Raw genomic sequence first — 7,589 nt, 5'->3', positions numbered from 1 at the left:
TATTTCTAATGAGGAAAATCATGTTGATCCAACAACCTCATTAAACCAGTTGAAGAGATTATATTCATGTCATCGAAGAAGAAGAGGAAATCTTTATTGATGCCCAGAAGCACACTATAGGTGAGTCGCCTGCTAGTAAACAAGAGGTATAACAACTCATAAACACGCTGAAAGAGGAAATTGATATATTTTGTGAGACCCTCAACCATCTAAATTTTTTTCAAAATAAGCGTGATATGGAATAGATGACAACTATTAAGACTACTTAGAGAAAACCCTTTTCTTTCCAATTAGTTGAAAACCCTAAAAGGAGCAATAAGCCTTATAATCCAATTGGGACTTTTTATGCAAATATGTTTCAAAAGCTCTTCGAGAATGGGAATATTAAACCTCTCGAGCCAAACCTATTGAATCACTAAAAAAGACAGATAGATTCCACGGCTATTTCACCAAATGCCACTGAGTACTTAAAAAATTTACCAAATGCCATAAAGGTTTTCAAAATTCACAAAATGCCATCGAGCTTATAAAAGATTCACCAAATGCCATTAATGACTAACGATCGTTAACTCCATAAGTCATTAAGATTAAATTTTGACATGTGTCATTATATGATTGGTTCATTTTTATTATTTATTTTAATTAATAAAATTAATAATAATATTTTTTTCTTCATTTTCGTGGCAAAAATTGCTAGGGTATAGTTTTGGGGGTCATTTTGACTCTTTATGGGTACAAATTAAGCTCGGAATTGACAAAAAATAAGTAAATGCCCCATTTTGTGTGTTGAAAAATAAGCAAAAACATGTGAGTGATTAAGTGAGGTTATGGACACGTGTTATGACTATAGAGCTAGACATGACATCAAACCGAACACACGAACCAAAAAAGCACGCACAAAGACCAAAAAAGACTTACTGGACAAACATCCTGGGCGCCGTGTCACTGTGTTGACTGTCGTGACACGGTACAATGCACCGTCAGAAGCCACATTGCACCGTGTCACAGCATTATACACCGTGGTGCGGTAGACTTGCCGTGACACAGTGCACAATTCTAAGCCTAAATTTTGCGTAATTTCCATGTTTTAATCAATTTTAAGTCCGTACTAATTACTATGTGGAAATAAAAACCCTCGGTTATAGGTTAAACAAAATGAGCAAACACATGGGGGTTAGCACCAAAAAAAACCACGTAGCATTTAGTCACGATGATGTAAAAAGAGTTCACAACCTAAGGTCAAGATCTATGTTCAACTATTGGTCAAGCTTTGGGTGTCGAAAGGGTAACATGGTTAAGATTTTGGACACGTTAGCAAGGCATCTTCCCTTGAAGGTGTATGCCAACAGGCGGTTCGCGAATTTGTGATGAAATCGAACTCAACTCCATGGTTTGGGTGGAATTAATAACTCGGATGAACCCTTATTGCCATGAGCGTTTTTGGGTTGATATAGCTTAAATCCCCTAGGCTAAGATGTATGTAGAACACACACACCTTTTTCAGAAAAACCGAAGGAAATTGACTCTAAGAAGAGAAAATAAGCCACTGGACTGATTTAAGGGCTGCCGTGACACGACAAAGTGTACCGTGTCACGATGTTGCACACCGTGTGACTGTGTACGGTTCCGTGACACGGCAGCATCTGCCATGGCGCGACATTCAGAAAATATGACTGGTGCCTTGTTTTTCTTCGTTCGCAATCATGTTATTTAATTTTTCCTACAGGACAGACCTAAATGCGACGTTAAAAAGTCTATGCTTATGCAAAAATGCCAAATTAATCACAGGAATATTTTTCAAGAATCTTTCAAGTTTCATCTACTCATCTTAATTAAATATCAATCACTCAAATTGATAAATAACCAAGAATCCTCCCCAGTGGAGTTGCCGAATTGTAGGCGTTGTTTAAAGTGCGCCTACGTTAAAGCATGTGTTAATATGCTTGGCACTAATAGGAAGTGGGAATTGACATAATACGATTTGGGACAAGGAAAGTAGGGAGCCGCCAACAAGTTTTTAAGGAACTTGTAAATCGTTCACGGATCATAAAAGGCAACCACGATTAAGGGACAACGATAGGCAACAACGATTGACCCATGAAGGCTAAACCCCATTCATAATCCATGATATTACTTACTCCATATGGTTTTGAACCACAAAAGGAGGATCGGGGATGATGATACAAAGTGAGTCATGGAGTCACATTCGCCCTTATTAGGCTCTACTCGATTCTTATAGTGAAAAACAAAATATTCAATTCGCTCCAAACTATTATTATGCTAAATTGGTTTAATATTAATGCAACACAAAATTTTAAAATATTTGTGATCACTTTATTAAACAACAAGATTAAAAAGGAACCTAAACCGGTTGTCCATATTATCTTATTAGGCGTGATTTTCAATTACACATTCCCTTTAAACATGCAATATGCATGGTGATCAATATATATAATAAAACAAACATTAATATTGGAAAAAATTTAACAATAAATCCAACAATATAAAAGTGTTAGAAAAATAATAGGAATAAAAAGAACATAATTCTTACTTTGATTTTGTTTGCTTGCAACTATAAAATAATAAACGAGTTAGTAACTTCAAGGAAAATTAATAAAACAATAATTAAATTAAATTAAATTAAATAGAGTTGATGTGGGGCGAAACCCTCAAACAGTTCTACCTTTCACGCCTTGGTTAAAGGATAGAACCTCGAGTAAAGTATGGACTCCTTGGAGTGCTTGAAAAGGGAATTTTGAAAGAAAAAGTATAGGCTAGTGTTTAGGCTAGAGCATAGAAGAGGGAAAAAGAGAATTAATTGATGCCCCGTACATCAGAAATAAAGGGGTATTCATAGGGAAAATGAGTAGAGGGAACACACGTAACCCTAAAAAGATAAAAACTGTTTTCCCTTTGGATCATCTTGACAACTGAAAAAGGGGGCAAACCCCATTTCTTATGCTTTACGGTGCTGAAGCCATTTTTCCCATAGAGCTTTATGTGCTGACTCTACGAGTCATGATATACGATGAAGAGGCAAACTATAAGGCCATGCGGCTAGCATTGGACTCACTCCCGGAATGCATGGGCAATGCCGCCTTGCATCATGGGATTTACAGTCTGAGAATGACTTATTCCTATAACAAACGAGTACTGAAATGACCTTTAATAGTTTGGGACTTTGTGCTACATAAAATGGTGTCAACTGGTAAGGTCAATTATCATTGAAAGCTAGCTCCTAATTGGAAAGGCCCTTACCAGATCTATGAAGAAGTAAGAGACAGACCTACTGCCTAGAAACACAAGACGGCAGAGAGTTGCCTAGAACTTGGAATGTAGACAACTTGAAAAAATACTACATCAGAGATTTGTAAACTTTTGTAAATGAAAAGCATAACAATGAAAAAGTAGATTTTGTTTTCAAAGCTGTTATTTAATTCTTATATATACATGCAAAGTGTTAAAGTACCGCCTGTGCAATGCACATACGGTCGACTGATAAAAAATTTGAATTAAGTTAAAACCTTAGTGGTTAAACTAATGTTCAAAAAATGAAACCAATGGCCGGATAATATTTATTTTATAAATTCGTCTGATCCAAAGTAGGGAGGGCGTCCGGCGACGCCTATTCGGGTGGAATTGTGGAATGTCCTCGGTTAGGTTTGCCATCCTCCTTGGCATTGATGACTTTATCAGCGTATTAATAAGATAAGGCCTAGAGATCGTATTCCTGCCCCAGACATAAGGTGTCTTATGCCAGCTTCATGCGGTCCGTGTAGTCGGAGTCGTTCTCTTTAACGATCTGCTCTAGTTTGGCTGCAAGGGTTGCCTTGAAGTTTTCTTGAGCCCAAGCACCTCATTTTTCAGGTGGTTGACATCCGACGAAATTGTGTGTTCTCCTTGTCAACCGCCTCAAGTGCCTTGAGGTCCGACTAAGCATTTTTTTCAGTGTGGCCTCAAAGTCGGAGGCCATTTTTTTGGTAGTCTCCAGCTCAGCCGTTAAGCACTTGATATTTACCGCCTGCTTTAGTTCAAACGCTTTAGGCTCAAGTTTAGTTATTGTATTTGAATAGTAAGCAACGTCTGCAGACCCTTGCGCCACTTTATTGGCTTGCTTTACCTTAGTCTGTTTGCGCTTCCATGGTCTCTTTAACCCATCCACCCTCAGAAGGACCTATGGTTACATGAAAAGTGTTAAGGACCCAAATGGGAAACTACTTGTAAAATATGGTTTGAAGAGTCATACCTTAGATAGGAGGGCACTAGTACGTTTAACATTGAATGTCTCAATGCCCGAGATGACGTCCTTTTCCCTCTTGGGGACTGCCCTAAGCATGGACTTGGTATATTGTTGTACATCCGGCCATCGGGGGGATTCTTCATCACAACCAAGATTGGGTGAGTAAGCTGGATAAGCGGGACCTATCTACAAGCGGCCCCCTGATGAACCCTCTCAAGTCTGTTGTGAGTGAGAATTCACTCGCATGGGCCAAGGTAGCTCAAACGGTGATCGGAAAGAACTAGATGTACCTTGCTCAATTATTTACAAGCTTTCATAACCCATTTCCGCGGCAAAGATTCGATACCACTTGGGCTTTTTGTCCACTTGAGGTTTTTCGTCTGCCTAGGGTGTCAAAGCTGCGCCAAAATTCTAGCGAAGGTCTATCCCTAGGCCGAAGCCTTGCAGGCCGATGCTCTTCTTCGCCAGATGTTGAGGCGGGTCTTCCCAACCGTTAGTTCAGGGATGCGCTGGGTAGACGATACCTTTCGAGACATGGATGACCTATCAATTGTCTCATACGGCTTCCTCTTCAAGAGATTTTGGAGGGACCGGGGAACATCCTACAAGATAAATGGCTTAGTGAGCATACTGTCGGCAATGAGCCGCTTCTAGTGGAAGATTAAAAAGAAACTCAGAGTAAACAGGTCAGACGGTTAATACCTGACCCTTGGCAGTAACATCCTGCCTCTGTTTTTCTGTTTTGTCCTTGTGGATTTTTGTTCGAGACCTTCTGGGAGTTTTCTCTTCAGAAACCATGTCTCTGCTCGTCTCTGCTAGCAAAAATCCTTTTAGAACATACATTAATAAAATCAAGAAATTAACAACATAAGTACGCTGGATACAAATTAAACATATGTCTATAAATCAATCATTGTACTCATATCGTAGACGGACAAAAAGCCTCATCTCTCAGCAATATATGCATGGGAATCCAATTTGGAGGGACTCTTATAGCTTTCCTTATTGAAAGGAAGTCATTTATAAGCATAAAAAATCCCGCCTCTATGATTGTCTCATTGTCCTCCTCTAGAATGGCAGGGAATTTACACTTCTTACCTAGAAGATCCGGTTTCCTATTATACTACCTATACTCGCGTTTCTCTCTCTCCTTGAAAGAAGATACTAGATAGAAGTTCTCCTTCAAGTTATCTTACCGAGACACCCTGTCTAAGGTCATTTGGTACTTAGGATATGTGATAAGAGTGTACCACGCTCTCCACCCTCCTGGGCTTTGACTCAGGTAATGCATGTATGCAAAAAACTCCCAGGCGCGGTGGAGCCCTTGCCATTCGCAGGCGGCTATGTACCCTAAAATATTGACCCATGAATTTGGTGGCAAATACCATACACCTAGGCCATACCCCCTAGTATGGCCTTAATTGCGTCGTGATGAGTAAAGCGGAGACCAGATAGGACGCCGCCTCATAGCAACCAAGTACTGGTTGGCGTTGCTTTGTTCGTCTTCTCTATTACAGCTCTATCTTTGGCTAATACATGGATCTATGCCGTGTTATTTTCTCCTTCCAGTTTTTTCGTTCTTTTTCCTCGCTATCCTCAAGCGAAGGAAGGTCATCATCATCATCATCATCAATACTATCATCAGAGCTTGACCTTGAGGTAGACGGGCCTTCATCCCCGTCTCTATTTTCGGAACCAACCTCAAATCCAACATTGGAGGCAGCTTCTTCAACATCTCTATCCTCATCATCGTTAAAAATCCCGTCACTTGGGGTCCTAGGGATCCCAGATGGGGAGTATTCCCCCAAATTGGCTTGCATCTCTTCCCCCTCAAACGGGGTAACCTCATTAGACGACACTTCAAATGTACCGTCTCTTCTTCGCTGTTTGATGGTTGTTTGCTTGATTCTAGCCATTGTGTCTTGCACAAACATAGAGACGGTCCGTTAGAGGGATGTACAAAATTGCTCCATGCACCTAGAGCCTACACCCCCAGTCCTAGACTTAGCTGTACTAGGAGACCAGCTAACTACTATCCTAGGCTGTGCCGTGTGTGTTGTTGATGAGTCCATTTATTTGAATGAAAGAATACAAGTGGAAAAATTAAGAATCAGCTGAAAGGGGTAGAGACAGTACCTTTGAATTTGACTCTTAAAGAAGTCAAGCGTTGACCGACTGTAGTGCGTACGTTGAAGGTAATCTTTCTTGGATATAGCACAAGCGGTTGCTGAACCGGCAGGGGCCGTCAGAGAAGAAAAGGAGTTTGTGTTTAAACATAGACGGTGGTCAGAGCTTCTCTCTCTAGAATTCTTTGACTTTCTCTCTCAAAAGTTTTTGGAAATGTCTAAAAAGGAGGGGATAAAAACCTATTTAGGGCATTTTTGTAATTTCCCCATAACGTGAAAGGTTAAAATTTCACACTAAAAAAAAAGGTGGCTAAGTAACACGTGGCGTGACACGTTACATTTGTGAGGGGCAAATGTTTTGGGTAATTTTTTCCCAAGCCACGTGGGCCAACCAGGAGCTGACACGTGTAAGACCAAGATTAGTCGAAATTGAATCAATCTCCATTTGACATGTGTCATTACAAGAATTTTTGAAAAAGGCGGCCATCAGGGCCTAAATCTCAAGAAAGCCGTAATTCGGCGTCGCGGCCCCTCAGAATTAGGTTAGAGTGACCTAATTTTTGGCACATTTACTAATGACCCTATAAATATAGAGATTCCACCCATTTTGCGGACATCTACAATTTATTACAGTATACCCCACATTCTCTTACATTAGAGAAAACACCTGATCTCGGAATCCAAGAAAATATTACTTTTACTTTTCCGCACTTTTGACTCTCTCCGGCACATTCTAAATTGATCGTTAGAGGCGGAGCTCCAACCACCCGAACTCTACATTATTTTTCGGGTACACGCGCCATCGGACCATTCTTTGAGCTGTAACACTCTCGAGGGACAAAAACACCCATAACAAAGACTAGTCCGTTTTGATGTTCGTCAATTGTCCGTCGTACATGGGGATTATAACGGCAACATGATATATCTATTTTATATAGTGATTTACCCCCGTCCCTTGGTCATAATTAAGAGTATTTTTGGCTCTTTAGGGCTATTTTTTGTATTAATTTATGCTTTCTAGTGTTTTCGTAGTTTTGTAGTAAATTGCACATTTGGAGCATTTTCTCAAGATTATTTGGAGCAACTACGAGCATTGGAGGAGCATGACCATCTTTCATAGCCTAAGGCGGGTTAGATTCATCAATTCGGTGATTAAGGGCTCGACATAGGAGAAGCCGAGGCATTGGACCGAGTATTAAATCCACAAAGAGTAGACTTGAGTT

The sequence above is a fragment of the Chenopodium album genome, chromosome 4, assembly GCF_948465745.1.
Source record: "Chenopodium album chromosome 4, dcCheAlbu1.1, whole genome shotgun sequence".
NCBI classification, from domain to species: domain Eukaryota; kingdom Viridiplantae; phylum Streptophyta; class Magnoliopsida; order Caryophyllales; family Amaranthaceae; genus Chenopodium; species Chenopodium album.
The sequence above is the reverse complement of the archived record's forward strand: the minus strand, read 5'-3'. Positions refer to the sequence as shown.